The 16,915-nt window shown below is 47.6% G+C and overlaps 1 long non-coding RNA gene across 1 annotated transcript in view; it reads right to left on the bottom strand.

Moving 5' to 3' along the window:
- Positions 1-417: 417 nt before the first annotated feature.
- LOC119878355 overlaps positions 418-16,915 on the bottom strand; it is a 69,027-nt gene continuing 52,529 nt past the window's right edge. The window contains exon 4 of the long non-coding RNA XR_005386805.1: positions 418-1,070. This is a non-coding gene — a long non-coding RNA (uncharacterized LOC119878355). The remainder of the gene's footprint in view (positions 1,071-16,915) is intronic.

The following is a 16,915-nucleotide window of genomic DNA, read 5'->3' as shown; positions in this document are numbered from 1 at the left end:
ATATTGATTCATTAGCTAATATTTGTACCGTACTGATATAAGATATCAATCATTGGAGAAACTGAGTGCAAGTGCATGCAAATGCTCTGTACTATCTTCTCAATTTCCCTATAAATCTTTGTTTTTTTCCTAATAAATAAGATTTATTTTGAAAATTGACTTAAATGAATCAGGCTCCAAGTGTGAAGACATTTTAAGAATAGTTGAATTAACTGTTGCCTTATTCTTAAAGAGTTCCTTTGATGGAAACAAAGTAAGAATTTTAGAACAGAAGGAAAGAAAAACACTTATGAACACGTATAATGCCTCCTCAACCTGAAAAGCAGGAACGATTAATAAATAGCAAAAATCAGATAAAAATACTTCTATTATAATAGACACCATATTGCAAGTGCATTTAAAATTAGCAAGGCATAACATTTATTTCCTTGACATTTGTCTTCCAAAGAGTTCAAAGTGTTTCAGTGTCAGTTGAAACAGGGGAAGAATCTCAGGGAAGCATCCTTCACATAATAATAGGACCACTGGTAATAATGTCTCTCAGTTATTTCCAAATCCATAACGATGCATTTCCTGAGGAGTGACTGAGCTGTGAAGAAAGAGATGAGAAACTCTCATCCCTCTGAATTACTTGTGTCAGAATATTTTAACCATAGTACTACGGATAGTAAATTATCCTTATTAACAGGAAATACGTCTCACATTGGAATCTGAGCAATCAGATGGGCAGAGAAAAAAGGCTTTGACTGGCTCTTCATCTTTTAAAGATAAAGGAGAGCTTTTCTATGTATAAAGCCAGTTGTCAAGATAGCCTTAGGGAATGAGTCTGCAGCATCAAATCCCAATGCACAGCCCGTATGCCCGCACCCCAGGTCTTCCTGATCCCAAATCCCTGGGCCTGTCCCCCAACAGACCCTGCCAAGCTGAGGTCATTTGCAATTGCTCTCTCAGGAGCTCTGGGGAAGGGGGAAAGAGCTAGATAGGATGGGAGGGGACGTAAGGAGGCCAAGAAAATGAAGGTCTTTCCTCTTTAAGTTCAGGGTTCGAACAGGTCCATCCATCCCAGGCCCCTGTGAAGAAGAGGTTAAATTTACATTACTTCAGTTACAGGAAAAAAACAAAAGTTTGCAGCTTAATATCCTAGAAAGCCCCACAATAGAATAAGAACTGAGGCCACCCCAAGGGCTGGAAGCACATATTAGAATGAGAACAGAGGTCAATGTCCTTGAAGACCCCATATCAAAATGTAAACAGAACTTGAGGAATTACTCCAGCCCTTCTGGAGGTCCCTGAGACAAGTCCTAGAAACTAAGCAAAAACCCACCACGGGGTCCAAGTCCCTGCTCCTCTGTGTTGGGTGAACTTGGAAGCAAACTCGAGTTTGGAAATCAACCCTTGTGGGTTTGCATCAGTGTCAGCTCCATAGTGGTTTCTCAGATTCACAATCTTGGGCACAACACCCCCATGTCCCCTCCCACCTGGGCTGAACCCCTATCCCCTCCCACCCAGGCTGACACTCTGTCACCTCCCCGCCCACAACAGCTGGGCACAGGCCCTCACACAGGTGTCATGGGCACGAAGGGCACTCCCGCCATGCCCGGCCTCCCAGAGGAAGGAAGGAGGTTTTGGCAGTACACACTCCCATGGTGGCCCCAGGGCTCCCTGCCCAGCACGGCAGCTCGTGAGAAGTCGGGGTCTGTTTCCCTGACGCCTGCTCCTCCTCCCCAGTTTTCCCACAGGAAATGAAGGAGGAGGCCCTGGTCTCCTCCAGGGACATCACGCAGGTAGACTTGGACGTCAACAGGACGTTCGGCAGCCACACCATATTTTGGGATGGCTAGGGGGTCAGGTGAGGCTGCTGGGGCAGGGGGATTCGGGGCCCTGAGGGAAAATGGGGCTTCTGAGGCCGGGGGAGCAATAGAAGCCAAAAACACACTGCTCTCTGGTAGGATGCTGGGGATGACTCCCGTGCCCATACTCCCGATGCCTCAGGGATGAGGAGGCCAGAAGGATGGGGCCTTCAGGTGTTGCCATGAGAGCTGAACACCAAAGGGGAGAGGGACGGCCCCCTGAGAAGCAGGGGATGGGGTGGGGGACGTGGGGGGAGGAACCAGACCTGGTGGCCAGGCTGCATGGCCGCTGCTGGAGCAGAACAAACATCGATCCCATGAGGGTCAGACGGGTCAGAGTGACACCCACTCTCGATGCTTTATATTATTCTAAATTCTATGCATTTAATTTGAGACAATTTGCAATTTGAAAACATACATAGTATAATGATCCCCAGATAATGCTGCTGGTCCAGCCAGGGCAGGGGCAGGTGTCACTGCAAACCCCAGACTAGTCGCCTTTAACTGTAGACGTCTCCTTGTGCATCTTAGAGGAAGGAGATGCCCTGTGTCCGCAGGCCCCCCACGACATCCCCCTCATACCCCACTCCCACTCCATCCCCCTACATCATCATCCCTATTGGCATCCCACCTACACCATCCCCCTCAAACCCACACAGCCCCACACAATCCCCACTCACACTATACCCCAACACCATCACCCCTACACCATCCCCCACACTCCAACACCATCATAACCTTGCCCTCACACCATCCACCACCACACCATCGGCCCTCAGCAAGGACCCGGTGCAGGTACCCCCTGTGGGACATGCTCAGCCTCCCCGGGTTTCTCTGGATACCCTGCTCCCATCAGAAGCCTGGGTGTCCCGTAGAATACCCAGGGGTTACAGGGAAGAGGGAAGACAGGGAACCCCCAACAGGGTGAGTACAGGTGAGTGGTGCAGAGGACCCACTGTGCCCTGCCTCTGCCCACTGTCCCTCATTTAGCGTACACACCCTACACAGGACACCAGCCCCTAACCCATGGGGATCTGGGCTGGCCTAGCCCTGGGCTCTGTGAGGGTTGGGGTGATTTGAGCCTCCATCCCAGGCCCAACACAAAGACTAATGGGATCCAGCCCTCATGGTCCTGGCCAGCCCTGGATTCTGGCCCTGGGCTGAGTGAGCCCTCTCACAGCTGAATGTTGACTCCTGGACCCTGGGGTAGCATGGTGGGCCCCACCCACACCCACACCAGGAGGCAGACTCCTCCAGGTGCTGGGGCGCCAGGGAGCCCGAGGCCGGGGTCCAGCTGCCCTGTTGGGACCCAGCGCAGAAGCCCATGAGCTGCAGGTCCATGTCAGCTCTGCTGTCCTCAGAACCATCTCTCAGACTGAAACCTCAGGACACACGCCCCCACCCAGAGTCCACACATGCTCCCAGGTGGGGGACTCCAGCACCCGCCCCCCAACCCATGTCATTCTTGCCCTCCCCTAAAGGACAGAAAGGTCTCCCTCCCCAGGGGAAGGCGTGCACCCTCAGCTCTGAGCCCGTTTGCTGTAGAAAGTCAATAAAGTGTGGTGCGAAAATGCACAGCCAGCCCGTTTCTGTGTCTCCCAGAACACTGTTCATGGAGCATGGAGAGAACCCCAGAGAGGATAACGGGGTACCACCTAGGTCCCACCAGCCCCTGCAGGGGCGCCGCCAGCAACACCCAGCTGACATCCCAACGTGCCTTCCCCTGGACCAGATTCCGGGGTCATGACGCAACAGACTTTACTGGGACTCAGGCTGTGCCCCGCGGGCCAGGAGGGCCTGGGACAGAGTGACAGCCAGGAAGCCTCAGGTCACCAGGGTCAGTGCAAAGCGACCCGGAGGTCTGTGCTCCCTCTGTCCAGGAGGCTGTGGCTGGTTGGGTGTGGGGCTCTTCCTCCCCTCACTGCATTCCCTTGACTGTGTGCCTGGGGCAGAGAGGGCCTGTAGGGCGGTCAGCATGGCCCTAGAAGGGATGTCAGGACAGTAGGCCCTTGTGTTGTGCCCAACATTGTGAATCTGAGAAACCACTGAGGAGCCAACACCATTGCAAACTCCCAAGGATTTCTTTACAAGCTGGAGCTTGTGTCCAGGTGCACCCGACACAGCAGAGCAGGGACTTGGACCCCGAGACTAAAAGGCTTAGCAGCTTTATAGGGGCCAGTGGCCCATGGGATTCGCAGAAAGTTGCACTGTCATGTCAGTTCACACGCAGGTGGCCGATTGAATTACACCTTACCATATAGTATCCACTTGAGCTGGCCTATTACTTTGGTCGAATTGGCACACAGATTTGGCGGGCACAAAGTGGGGTTACATTGTTATGAGCTGATTTCTGATTAGGGTGTGTTGAGCAGCCTGACTAGGTGGGGCAGCGCCTTAAGCAACAATCAGGTCATGTCAGGGTCATAGGGGAAGTGGCGGGTGTAGCACAAAATGGAATCAGTCCTGCTCTGTGTGCCCAGGGGTAGGAGATTTTTGTTAAATTTCCTGGGTCCCACGCTTGAAGCTCATGCACCTGGGCCACCCGCACCAGGTGGACTCAGCCTGCACATCTTGTGGTGCTGGATAACTCACACCAGCATATGGAGGACATCCTCCTCACCCTAGTGAGTAGGGGCTGGGTGAGCATGGGTCTCGGCCTGAAGGCCAGGCAACATAGCAGACTGAAGAACCCCAGCCCCATCCCCACCCTGACTCCCACACACAGGCAGCCCCAGGGCTCCCGCCATGGGCAACCGGCTCCTCAGGAGCTCCCCCCAGAGCGGCCCGAAAGTCTGGCTCCCTGCTGGCGAGGCATCGGGGAGAATAGAAGCACCCAGCGCCTGGCGGGACCCACTGCAGGTCATGAGAATGTGGCTGAGTCGGACCTTCCAGCTCAGCTGACCCTCCAGCTGAAAGTCATTGCACCAGCGAGCACAGGGTCAGTCAGGAGACGCCAGCTAGCTGCCCAGATCCAGCACCAGAAATGATGTTGTGCCAACCATTTTGGCATTTGGGTGACCCAGCCAGAGGATCCGATAGCTGCCCATGATAGCTGCATGTGATAGACACACACACACCCCAAAACCAACAAAAGTCAGAATCCCCCCAATGTTGTCAAAAAGTAGCCTGATGATTCCATACACGATGCTGTGGTCCCCAAAAGGATACATGGAAGATGGTATAAACCACGACTGCAGAGGTGTCAGAGGTACGGAGATGTGCCTGGTGGGTTCCAACAAGAGGTGCAGAGGGGAAGGAAGCATCCTACGGAGGGGGGGCCCTGCTTGGAAAGGACACCAGGTCCCTGTGAAGGCTACGGAGGGTGAAATCTGTCCTCCTCCCTTTCAGCTTCTGGTTTTCCTCCTAAATGCCATTTTCCTCAATGAAAATAGCAAAAATTTATTTTATGTTTTTAAATTTCTTTTTTCAGGTGTCCAATTCATATGAATTCTTTCTTCAGCAAGGGTGTCATTCAGGAAAGAAGGAGAGATAAAGATTTCCCAGACAGACAAAGTATAAAGGAGTTCATGACCACTAAACCAGTCCAGTAAGGAATTTTAAGAGGGATTCTTCTAGTGGGGGAAAAGAGAGACCAAAAGCAACAAAGACTAGAAAGGACCAGAGAATGTCACCAGAAACACCAACTCTACCGGTAACACAAAGGCAATAAGTTCATATTTTTCAATAATCACTCTGAATGCTGATAGAAAAATTGCTCCAATCAAAAGATATAGGGTATCAGAGTAGCTTAAAAAACAGGATCCGGGATGCCTGGGTGGCTCAGGGTTTGAGCCTCTGCCTTGGATTCAGTCTGTGATCCTGGAGTCTGGGATCCAGTCCCATATTGGGCTCCTGGTGGGGAGCATGCTTTTCTCTCTGCCTAATTTTCTGCCTCTCTCTCTCTCTCACTCCCTCATAAATAAAATCGTTATTAAAAAAACAAGATCCAAGAGATCCCTGGGTGGCGCAGCAGTTTAGCGCCTGCCTTTGGCCCAGGGCGCGATCCTAGAGACCAGGGATCGAATCCCAGGTTGGGCTCCCAGTGCATGGAGCCTGCTTCTCCCTCTGCCTATGTCTCTGCCTCTCTCTCTCTCTCTATCATAAATAATAAATAAAAAAAATAAAAAAAAAACAAGATCCATCTGTATGCTGCCAACAAGATGCTCACGTTAGACCTATAGACACCGGGAGATTGAAAGTCAGGGGATGGAAAACCATCTATCACGGCAATGGATACCATACGAAAGCTGGAGGACCCATACTTATATCAGACTAACTAGATTTGAAACCAAACCCTGGGGGACACCTGGTGGGTCAGTGGTTGAGCATGTGCCTTCGGCGCAGGGTGTGATCCTGGGATCCCAGGACCGAGTCCCACATCGGCCTCCCTGTGTGGAGCCTGCCTCTCCTTCTGCCTATGTTTCTGCCTCTGCTGCTCTCTGTGTCTCTCATGAATAAATAAGTAAAATATTTACATTTCAGAAAAGAAAGAACAAATACTGTAAGAAGAGATGAAGAAGGGCATTATTTCATAATTAAAAAGACTATCAAGATGAAACAACTAAATATTTATGCTGCCAACATGGGGGTACCTAAATATAGAAACCAATTAACAACAAACTTACAGGAACTCACTGACAATAATACAATGACAGCGGATTTTCACACCCACTTATGGCAATGGACCGATCATCTATACAGAAAATCAACAAGGGAACAATAGCCTTGACACACTGGACCACAGGGACTCAACAGATATAGTCTGAACATTTCAACCTAAAGCAGAGTACACATTCCTTTCAAGTGCGCATGGGACATTCTTCAGAACAGATCATATCATGGGCCACAAATCAGCCCTAAACAGGTACAACAGGTACAAGAAGGTTGATATCACACCATGTACATTGTCGGACCACGACACTATGAAACTCGAAGTCGACAGTAAGAAAAAATTTGGACAGACCAAAAGTACGTTGAGTTTATGATCATCCTACTAGAGAATGGAGCAACCAGGAAATTAAAGAGGAAATTTAAAACAAACGAAAATGAAAATATGTTTCTCCAAGCCTCTTGGATGCAGCAAAGGCAGTCCTAAGAGGGAAGTACATATCAATACAGGCCTACCTCAAGAAAGAAGAAGTCTCCAATACACAGCCTAACCCTACACCTTAAGGACCTGGAAAAGGAATAGAAAACAAAGCCTAAAGCTTATAGAAGAGGGGAAAAATAGAGATGAGAGCAGAAATAAACAATACAGAATCAACGAAGCAGTAGAATGGAATAACGAAACAAAGAGATGGTTCTTCAAAATAATTAATAAATTGAATCAAGCCCTAGCCAGCCTTATCAACAAGAAAAAAGACCTAAATAAATAAAATCACAAATGAGAGAAGAGAGATCACAATCAACACCAGAAAAATAAGACAACTATAAGAGAACACCATGAAAGATTATACGCTAACAAACTGGGAGACCTGGAAGAAATGGACAAATCCCTAGAAATGTCACACGAGGAAACCTAAATAGGAGGAAATAGAAAATGTGAACAGATATATAAAAGCAAAGGAATTGAATCAGCAAGGCACCTGGGTGCCTCAGTGGTTGAGCATCTGCTTTGGCTCAGGTCATGATCTCAGGGTCCTGGGGGATCACGTCCCACATCAGGCTCCCTGCATGGAGCCTCATTTTCCCTCTGCCTATACCTCTGCCTCCCTGTGTCTCTCATGAACACATAGATAAAATCTTTAAAAAAGAACAAAGAAAAAAAAGAGAGTGGTCCCAAATAAAATCACAAAGGAAAAGAGAAATAACAACCAACACTAGAGAAATACAAATGATTATAAGAGAACATTATGAAAAATTATATGCCAGCAACCAAGAACCTGGAAGAAATAGATCAATTCCTGGAAATATATGACATAGCAAAAATGAAGAAGGAAGAAATAAGAAACTTGAACAGATAACCAGCAAAGAATTTGAATCAGCATTCAAGGATCTCCCGACCGTAGATGCTTAGATCAATAGAGCAGAATGGAAATCCGAAACAAGATACAAACCTGTAACTCTATGATCCATTAATTGACAACAAGGCTGGAAGGAATATCCAAAGGCACAAAGACAGTCTCTTCAACAAACCCTAACCCTGACCCCAGGATAAGAACAAATGGCGTTGGGAAAACCAGGCAGCCACATGCAGAAGAATGAAACTGGACCACTTTCTTATACGATATATATAAAAAATGAATTCAAAATGGATGAAAGACCTAAATGTGAGACCTGAAACCATACAAAGAAGAAAAGATAGGCAGCAACATCTATGACATTGGCCATGGATCCTCTTTCTAGATATGCATCTGAGGTGAGGGAAACAAAAGCAAAAATACTATTGGGACTTCATCAAATTGAAAAGCTTCTGCAAGGTGAAGGAAACAACCAAAGCTAAAAGGCAACATACAGGAGGAGGGGCAAGATGGCGGAAGAGTAGGGTCCCCAAGTCACCTGTACCCACCAAATTACCTAAGTAACCTTCAAATCATCCTGAAAATCTACGAATTCAGCCTGAGATTTAAAAAGAGACCAGATCGAATGCTACAGTATGAAAAGTTCGCGCATCTATCAAGGTAGGAAGATGGGGGAAAAGAAATAAAGAAACAAAGGGCATCCAAGGGGAGGGGTCCTGCAAAGAGCCAGGCTATGGCCACAGCGAGTGCCCCCCAGTCAGGAGAGCTCTGTCCCAGAGAAGCAGGAGCTGAACCAACCTTCCAGGGTGGAATTGGGCCCGCAGGGAGTCAGCACAGGACCTTGGAGGGCGGGGATGCCCTCGGGCTCCCTGGGACACTAACAGACACCTGCATTCCCAAGAGAGTCCACTGAGCTCACTAAGGGGTACACGGCACATGCATTGACCCTGGAGCAGCTCCAAGGGGCTCGGGCGGTGGCTCTGTGCTGAAGGGGCTGCACGAACCTGGGAGGGGCTTGGCGGTGGCGCCTAGGGCAGAGGAAAAGGCTCCGGGCAGAGGGGGCGGTGAGGCTCCAGGAGCAGCTCAGTGGGGCTGGGGAGGCGGTTTGGTGGAGAGGCGGCTGCACAGCCGGGAGCTCTAATCCAACAGTGCAGGCCCGGAGGACCGGACTCCGGTGCACAGCCCAGGATCTGGCCTCGCCCGAGACAGGCAGAGGCCGGGGGGGGCCCAAAACCACAAGGACCCTCCTGCCCAGAGCTGAGCAGATCAGAGGCCCTGCCCCGGAGCCTCCTGAACCATCAGACTGCTCCGGAGTAACTGGGGGGGCTGAATCCAGGCTTCCAGAGCTGGCCTCTGCCACTGGGATTGTTCCTCCTGGGGCCTCACGGGGTTAACAACCCCCACTGAGCCCTGCACCAGGCAGGGGGCAGAGCAGCTCCCCAAAGGGCTAACACCTGAAAATCAGCATAACAAGCCACTCCCCCAGAAGACCAGCTAGACGGACAAGTTCCAGGGGAAGTCAAAGGACTTAAAGTATACAGAATAAGAAGATACTCCCCCCTGTTTTTTTTTCATTTCTGATTGCTTCCCCCAACCTTTTCCCCCTTTCTTTCTTTTTCTTTCTCTTTTTATTCTCTTTTTTCCTTCTTTCTTCCTTTATTCTTTTTTCTCTTTCTCTTTTCTTTCCTTCTTTCTCTCCTCTATTTTTCTCCTTTTCCCAACACAACTTGTTTTTGACCACTGTGCACTGAGCAAAATGACTAGAAGGAAAACCTCACCTCAAAAGAAAGAATCAGAAACAGTCCTCTCTCCCACAGAGTTACAAAATCTGGATTACAATTCAATGTCAGAAAGCCAATTCAGAAGCACTATTATACAGCTACTGGTGGCTCTAGAAAAAAGCATAAAGGACTCAATAGACTCATGACTGCAGAATTTAGATCCAATCAGGCAGAAAGTAAAAATCAATTGAATGAGATGCAATCCAAACTAGAAGTCCTAACGACAAGGGTTAACGAGGTGGAAGAACAAGTGAGTGACATAGAAGACAAGTTGATGGCAAAGAGGGAAACTGAGGAAAAAGAGACAGACAAAAGACCAGAAAGACAGATTAAGGGAAATAAACGACAGCCTGAGGAAGAAAACCCTACGTTTAATTGGGGTTCCCGAGGGCGTCGAAATGGACAGAGGTCCAGAATATGTATTTGAACAAATCCTACCTGAAAACTTTCCTAATCTGGGAAGGCAAACAGGCATTCAGATCCAGGAAATAGAGAGATCCCCCCCCCTAAAATAAATAAAAACCGTCCAACACCTCCACATTTAATAGTGATGCTTGCAAATTCCAAAGATAAAGAAAAGATCCTTAAAGCAGCAAGCGACAAGAAATCCCTGACCTTTATGGGGAGGAGCATTAGGGTCACAGAAGACCTCTCCACAGCGACCTGGCAGCAAGAAAGGGATGGCAGGATATATTCAGGATCCTAAATGAGAAGAACATGCAACCAAGAATACTTTATCCAACAAGGATCTCATTCAAAATGGAAGGAGAGATAAAGAGCTTCCAAGACAGGCAGGAACTGAAAGAATAAGTGACCTCCAAACGAGCTCTGCAAGAAATTTTAAGGGGGACTCTTAAAATTCCCCTTTAAGAAGAAGTTCAGTGGAACAATCCACAAAAACAAGGGCTGAATAGATATAATGATGACACTAAACTCATATCTGTTGATAGTAACTCTGAATGTGAACGGGCTTAATGACCCCATCAAAAGGCGCAGGGTTTCAGACTGGATAAAAAAGTAGGACCCATCAATTTGCTGTCTAAAAGAGACTCATTTTAGACAGAAGGACACCTACAGCCTGAAAATAAATGTTTGGAGAACCATTTACCATTCAAATGGTCCTCAAAAGAAAGCAGGGGTAGCCATCCTTATATCAGATAAACTAAAATTTACCCCGAAGACTGTAGTGAGAGATGAAGAGGGACAGTAAATCATACTTAAAGGATCTATCCAACAAGAGGACTTAACAATCCTCAATATATTGCCCCATATGTGAGAGCTGCCAAATATTTAAAACAATTAATAACCAAAGTGAAGAAATACTTAGATAATAATACACTTACACTTGGTGACTTCTATCTAGTTCTTTCTACCCTCGATAGGTCTTCTAAGCACAACATATCCAATGAAACGAGAGCTTTAAATGATACACTGGACCAAATGGATTTCACAGAAATCTAAAACTTTACATCCAAACTCAACTGAATACACATTCTTCTCAAGTGCACATGGAACTTTCTCCAGAATCGACCACATACTGGGGCACAAATCGGGTCTGAACCGATACCAAAAGATTGGGATTGTCCCCTGCATATACTCAGACCATAATGCCTTGAAAGTAGAACTAAGGTATCCCTGAGTGGCGCAGCAGTTTGGCGCCTGCCTTTGGCCCAGGGCGTGAATCTGGAGACCCGGGATTGAATCCCACGTCGGGCTTCCGGTGCTAGAAGCCTGCTTCTCCCTCTGCCCGTGTCTCTGCCTCTCTTTCTCTCTCACTGTGTGACTATCATAAATTAAAAAAAATAATAAAATAATGAAAAAACGAAATTAGAACTAAATCACAGCAAGAAGTTTAGAAGGAGCTCAAACACGTGGAGGTGAAGGATCATCCTGCTAAAAGACGAAAGGGTCAACCAGGAAATTAAGGAAGGATTAAAAAGATTCATGGAAACTAATGAGAATGAACATACAACCGTTCAAAATCTTTGGGATGCAGCAAAAGCAGTCCTAAGGGGGAAATACATCACAATACGAACAGGTGCAGCCAATGTGGAAAACACTGTGGAGGGTCCTCGAGAAGTTAAAAAAAGGGGATCCCTGGGTGGTGCAGTGGTTTGGCACCTGCCTTTGGCCCATGTCGCGATCCTGGAGACCCGGGATGGAATCCCATGTCGGACTCACAGTGCATGGAGCCTACTTCTACCTCTGCCTGTGTCTCTGCCTCTCTCTCTGTGACTATCAAAAAAAATTTATAAAAGATGTTAAAAATAGAGCTACCCTATGATTCCAAAATTGCAGAGCTAGGTATTTACCCCGAGGATACAAAAGTCGTTTAGTAGTTTCAAAGAGGGACACGCAGTCCAGTGTTTGTAGCAGCATTATCAACAAGAGCCAAACTGTGGATACAGCCCAGATGTCCATCGACTGATGAATGGGCAGAGACGATGTGGTAAATATACCGACTGCGACATCACAGGGTCATCAGAAGGGATGAAATGAAGCCATTTACAATGACGTAGGAGAAGTGGAAAGGACTTATGCTAAATGAACTCAGTCAGAGAAAGACAGATACCAAATACCATAGAATTGCATTCACATGTGAATTTTAAGAAACCAAACAAACTGGCAAAGGGGCAGAGGGGGGGATGACAGAAGCAAACAAAAAAAAACCCACACTCAACCACAGAGAATAAACTAATAAATACCAGAGATATGTGGGGGGGATGGGGAATCAGGGGACAGGGATAGTGGAGGGCACCTGTGACCAGTACCAGGCGTTCTATCCAAGGGTTGAATCACTATGTGGTAAACCTGAAACTATATCATACTGTGTTAGAAACAGTAATTCAAGTAAAACTTTAAAAAAATAATTGGTAGTATTGATGAAATATATGTGCACTAGAGATAAATCAGAAAGGCAACTGAAAATCCAAATAAAGAGTCTTTAGAGCCACAAATCCCCTCCTTAGCTCAGCCCGGGAGAATCCTGCCATGTCTATTCTGACCCCAACAGAAGCCTGTATTTTGATTCTCTGGGGAGGCCACTGACTTGGTGGAGTCAGGCTATCTTTGAACCCAAAACCTAAATAGAGTGCATAAATCTAAGCTGCACAAGATACTAGGAGTCCCCGTGGAGGCACATGCCAAGACCCAAACTCTAACCATACACAGACATAACCCTAACCCTTAATCATAATGTTAACCTAACCCTTAAACAAGACCCATCACTATTCGAAAACCAAACACATACCCCAAGACCAAAACACATTCACTGAACCTTCCTGCCAACCCTCACGCTAACTCTTAATCCTATTATGAACTCTTCACCCTGACCCCTAACTTAAATCTAACCCGAACACTAACCTCTAACCCTAACCTTAAAATAAGGTATTCAAATCCTATTCCTAACCTTAACCTGTACCCTAACCTTAACCCTCTAATACTAATCCTATCTCATACCCCAAACTGTACCCTAACCCGTACCCTAAAACCAACCCCTAACCCACTCCCTAACCCTATATCTTACCCTTTTCCAAAACCGTACCCTGACCCTAACCTGACCCTAACCCTAACCCCTAACCAAACACTAACCCTAATCCTAGCCCTAACCCCTATCCTAATCCTAACCCTCGCCCTAACCCTAAACCTAGCACTAACTTTAACTCTAACTCTTAACTCTAACCCCTAACTCTAACCCCTAACCCTAACTCACACCCTAACCCCTAACCCTAACTGCAAACCTAAGCCCAACACTAACTCTAACCATAACCCTAAACCCAACTCCAAAACTCGTGCCCTAATCCCTAAAGCCTAAACCCTAACCTAACTCTAAATCCTATCCCTACCCCAACCCACATCCTAACTCGTAGCCACTGACCCTTACCCTTATCCCTCACCCTAACCTCTAATCCATAACCATAAGCATAATCACTAACACCTAACATCTAACCTAAGGCTAACCGCCAACTGCCTCCCCTCCCCTGACCCTACCATTCATTCTACCCATTCACTTACCCTGTGGTTCAGAGGAGTCCGTTCTGATATGGACGTGGCCCCCAACGGCGCATCCAGAGTCCTCCAGGGGGTCCTGAGGAAGCCAGGCTCCTGTGAGTGCGGACATGGCCCCACGTGTTCCTGTGTCATAGTCAGTGGGTCCAGAGGACGCCGCGTCTCCTGTCACTGTGGACTATGCCTCACATCCTCTGGAAGCCTCACAGCAAGTCCTCAGGAGGCCGGGGGCTCCTGTCAGCCTGGACATGGCCTCACATCCCCCAGAAAACTCACTGTGGGTCCTGATGAAGCTGTGGGCTCCTGTCAGCATAGACCCAGCCCCATATTTCCCAAAGCCAAAGTGCAGGTCCTGAGGAGGACAGGGGTCCTGTCAGTGTTGACGTGGCCCCACATTTTCCTCAAGCCTCACCATAAGACCTGAGGAGGCTGGGGGCTCCTGTCAGCATTGACAGGACTCCAAATCTTCCCATAACTTCACAGTGTGTCCTGAGGAGGCCGGAGGTTCCTGTCAGTGTGCATGCGGCACCCACATCTTTCTGAAGCCTCACCAGAGGCCCTGACAAGGCTGGGGTCTTCTGTCCGCATGGACGCATACCCATATTTCCCAAAGACTAGACCGGGGGTCCTGAGGAAGTCAGCGTCCTTTTGTGTGGACATGACCACACGTACTACCAAAATGTCACTGAGGGTACTGATGAGGCCGTGGCTCCTGTCACTCTGAATGCGGCCCCCAGCTTCCAGAAGCCTCAACTTATATCCTGAGGGGCCTGGGAGTTTCTGCCAGAGTGGACGCGGTGCCACATCTTCCTGAACCCTCCCTGTGGGTCTTGAGGTGGCCCAGGGGCTCCTGTCAGCGTGGATGCGGGCCCACAATATCCTGAAGCCTCCCCGCGGGTCCTGAGGTAGCTCAGGGTTTCCTATCAGGGTGTATGCGGGCCAACATCTTCCTGAAGCCTCACCGAGGGTCCTGAGAGGACCGGTGCTCCTGTCAGCGTGAACACGGCCCAATATCCCCCTTTAGACTCCCTGCGCGTCCTGAGGAGGCTGTGGCTCATCAGGGTGGATGCGTCCCCATGTCTTCATCAGGCTTCCCCAGCACAGGCTGGCTCCTTTTAGTGCAGGCAGACGAGGCCTACTGCACATGCGTGCACCCTGGGTGAGGCCTGGGCTTGGGCGCCCCCTTTGCGATGCTAGGCACTGCAGGAGGCTGTGCAGGAGGTGGCTTGCTGGTGCAGGGGGCCGCACCTGCCTCCTTCCAGGCTCCAGCTGTGGCCTGTTAGCATTGGAAACGTCTCACTGAAAAGGAGCCCAACACCCGGCTTCCCCAGAAATACTTAAGGACAAGGAATTGGAGCCCACAGACTGCAAAATGAAATGTGGACCAGACTTTAGCAAGTCCTGCAAAATTTACTCAACTCCCTTCCACTGTGGGCGGGACTGCGGGCTGGTGCAGCCGCCCTGGAAACAGTGTGGAGGCTCCTCAGGAAGTTACAAATACAGACGCCCTGTGACCAGCACGTGCAGGGCCTGGAGCTGACTCCAAAGATACAGATACAGTGAGACTCGGGACACCTGCTCCCCAATGTCCACAACAGCCAGGTCCACAGTAGCCACACTGTGTGAGGTATCTCGGTGCCCTCAGGCAGATGATGAATAAAGAGGATGGGAGATAGATGATGGTCATAGAGAGAGGAATGGTGCTCAAGTATCAAAGAGAAGGAAATCTTGCCATTTGCAATGACGTGGAAGGAACTAGAGAAATCATGTTAAGTGAAATAAGTCAGTCGGGAAAGAGAATGACTGTGGGGTGTCATTCATAGGTGGAATTAAAGAAGCAAAGCAGATGAACATCTGTGAAGGGAAGGAAAAACAAATAAGATGAAAACAGATGCAGGAAATACAGACTCTTAATTATAGGAAACAAACTGAGGGTCGCTGGAGGGTAGGGGCCGGGTGAGGGGATCACAGGGGACCGGCATGAAGGAGGGCACGTGATGTCACGTGCACTGCTGTTATCTCCAACTGGTGAATCCCTGAATTCTTCCTCTGAAAGTATAATACACTATCCGTTAATTAATTGGGTTTAAATTAAATTAAGTTAAAAAAATCAGTTGTATCAGAGCACAATTCCTTCTAGAATCTCTGTTCTGCTCCTTCAGCTTATGCCAGCACCACCCCCCTTGAGTCTGGTTTGTTTAAGTAGGCTCCACGCCTCATCCATGGCCCAGCCCACGGCTAGATCTCAGGACCCCGAGATCAGGACGGGAGGTGAGGTCAGGTGTCGAATGCTTAACAAAGAAGCTCGGACGCAGGCAGAGTAAAAGCAAGGTTCTGAGAGAAGCCTAAGAATCAGCGCCATGGCCCATCCCGAGACCCTGCACAGACCACTCACTGCCAACAAGTTGTTGGACCACAGAGGCTGTAGAGCTTCAGCTCTGCCTGGAAAGTAGGGTCTAGCTTCCTTTGTTCTTTGTGCTTTATTTTCATTTATTTTCTTTGATTCTTTTTTATTAATTGCCTTATTTTAATTTTTATGTATGTACCTTATATATTTATTATTTTTACTATCATGGTACTTTAATTGTGTTTCTTATTTTGGAATTTAGAATTTTTAACAAGCAGGCCAAAATAATCTGGTGTTTTTATATTTTGGGAGGGTAGTTGTTATTGTTTTTCTTGGTTTTCCTTTTTCTTCCTTCTTTCTTTTATGGAAAAAATAATGATACGGAGAAATTCACCTCCATAAAATAACATGAGGTAGTACTCACAGCCAGGAAGTTCATCAATACACATATATGATGTCTAATTACAGTTTATTTATTTATTTTTTTTCTAATTACAGTTTAAAACAATGATTATAAAGGTAGCAGCTGGGCTGGAAAAAGAGCACAGAAGAAAACTAGAGAATTCCTACTGTAGAAATAAAAGAACTAAAATCTAGTCAGGCCAATGTTAAAAATGCTATAACTGAGATGCAGTCCCAAGTGGAAGCCTTCAAAACAAGAAAGGTTATGGACCACAGAGGCAGACATAGGGAACTCAGCCACTTATTAAAACAATAACATTCATATCATAGGAGACTCAGATGATGAAGAGAGAGAAAAGGTGGGCCTTGCTCAGCCATTAGAAAAGACAAATGGCCACCATTTGATTCAATGTGGATGGAACAGGAAGCTATCATGCTGAGTGAAGTAAGTCAATCAGAGAAGGACAAACATTGTATGTTCTCATTCACTTGGGGAATATAAATAAGAATGAAAGGGAATATAAGGGAACGGAGAAGAAATGTGTGGAAAATATCAGAAATGGAGAC

The sequence above is a fragment of the Canis lupus genome, unplaced genomic scaffold, assembly GCF_011100685.1.
Source record: "Canis lupus familiaris isolate Mischka breed German Shepherd unplaced genomic scaffold, alternate assembly UU_Cfam_GSD_1.0 chrUn_S1539H1726, whole genome shotgun sequence".
Lineage (NCBI taxonomy): Eukaryota > Metazoa > Chordata > Mammalia > Carnivora > Canidae > Canis > Canis lupus.
The sequence above is the reverse complement of the archived record's forward strand: the minus strand, read 5'-3'. Positions and strand labels throughout refer to the sequence as shown.